The sequence below is a fragment of the Urocitellus parryii genome, chromosome 14, assembly GCF_045843805.1.
Source record: "Urocitellus parryii isolate mUroPar1 chromosome 14, mUroPar1.hap1, whole genome shotgun sequence".
In the NCBI taxonomy this organism is placed as follows: Eukaryota; Metazoa; Chordata; class Mammalia; order Rodentia; family Sciuridae; genus Urocitellus; species Urocitellus parryii.
Window position 1 is genome coordinate 64339955 of NC_135544.1, and position 2298 is coordinate 64342252.

A 2298-nucleotide genomic window follows, 5' to 3' on the forward strand; every position below is an offset into this window, starting at 1 on the left:
TGAGCGAGAGGGTAAGTATCTGAGTGATATTAATTGTGTATAAATGCCACATTTTTTTTTTTATGCATTCATCTACTAAGTTGTTTCCACAATTTAGCTAATGTGAATTTTGCTGCTATAAACATTGATGCGGCTGTGTCCCTGTAGTATGCAGTTTTTAAGTCCTTTGGGTATAGACCAAAAAGAGGGATAGCTAGGTCAAATGGTGGTTCTATTCCCAAATTTCCAAGGAATTGCCGCCAAACTGCTTTCCATATTGGCTGCACCAATCTACAGTCCCACCGACAGTGTAGGAGTGTACATTTTTCCTGAAATCCTCACCAACACTTACTGTTGTTGTCTTCATCATAGCTGCCATTTTCAAAAATCGCTGACATTCTAACTGGAGGGAGGTGCAATTAAACCCCTATCTCTCACCATGCACAAAACTCCACTCAAATGAATCAAGGACCTAGGAATAAAACCAGAGACCTTGCATGTAACAGAAGAAAAAGTAGGCCCTAATTCCAATCATATGGGATTAGTCCCAAAATTCCTTAATGAGACTCCTATAGCACAAGAATTAAAACCAAGTATCAATAAATGAGATAGATTCAAACTAAAAAAGTTTCTTCTCCACAAAACAAACAATCTGGGAGGTGAATAGGGATCCTACATCTTGGGAGAAAAGTTTTGCCCCATCACACATCAGATAGAGCACTAATCTCTAGGGTATAGAAAGAACTCACAAATCTAAATACACACACACACACACACACACACACACACACAAATAAATAAATAAATGAATGAATGAATGAACGAACGAATAAATAAATAAATAAAATAAAATAAAATAACCCATTCAATAAATGGGCCTCGGACCTGAACAGACACTTCTCCCAAGATGATATAAAATTAATCAACAAATTTATGCAAATATGCTCATCATCACTAGCACTTAGAGAAGTGAAAATCAAAACTACACTAAGATTTGAGGTTCAATCTTAAAGGCTGAAAATGAGCATGTTTCACCTCTCTTTCTCCTTCTACCACCAAATCCTCATAGAAGTTAGAAAAGGACATTTGAAATGCTCAGTGATCCAAAATAAGAATGAGAATTTCAAGGACTGAACACAAAAATAGATTATGAAAGAGTAGATCAAGTTGAAAAGACAAAAGCAAACATAGAACGTGCAAGGAAACAGTTCACTTGCAGAAGCTGAGAGGTAACAGGCTGCTTCATGCTTTCAGTATTACATACCAGGGATCACAGAGCACAGGACAACAATAAGATAGTTATCTGGGGTACCACACCGTGGGGTACATAGAGCAAAAACATGGGAAACCCTGCAGAATAAAAGGCATCAACTGAACATCCCTCTCTCAGAACCCAAACAAGGAACCGCCAACAAGCAGGGGGGAGGGATAGAGAAGAGCTGTGTAATGCACTTAAGAAGCCTGACTGAGGAGCTATACCAAGAAGTTGTACCATGCACACAAAACTACATATCATGTTCAAACACACAGGCTACAGCCACCAAAATTTACCATGCCCTAGACCACAATGAAAACGCCAGCCAATTCCGTAAAGGTGTTATCACACAGGCTGCAATTCCTTGTGCATCTAAAATTAGAAGAATTTTGACTCCTCAAAAAAAAAAAAAAAAAAATTCCATATACAATGAAATTAGGGCCATAGAAACAATTCCAAATAATTGTTAGATTAAAGCAAAAATCAAGATGGAATTAAATTAAAATACTATAATGGCAGAAGCAACAGGGATTTTAGATATATGTATTTGAAAAGAGATTGAAATCAAACGGCATATGCTTTTAACATAAAAACATAAGAAAATACCTGGATACTGGATAAAATAATGTAAATGTTAAGGCAAAATTTAGAAAAAAACAGGAAAAGCTGATGTGTGTAGCTACTGGGTGTTTTGTCTTCCCATTTTTATCTTGGTAAATTAAGATAAAAGATAAACAAAAGTTTCTAGCTTAAGTTAGGCAAAATGAGAGAGCAGACAAAAGTAGAATATATAGCTAATATTTCTCTGATACCTGTAGTTTCTAAAACCACTAAGTGGATTTTTATTAAAATTAATCTTATTAATATTTTTATTATATAGTTCATATTAAATGATTTAATCTATATTAAATGTTATTTAAATTGACTTTGTTAAATTGTATTAATTTAAATGAAATTTAATGAATTTTTAGTATACCGATTTTAAGTCCTTTAGTTATAAACCAATGAGTGGGACAGCTGGGTCAAATGGTGCTTCCGATCCCAGTTTTCCGAGGAATTTTCAT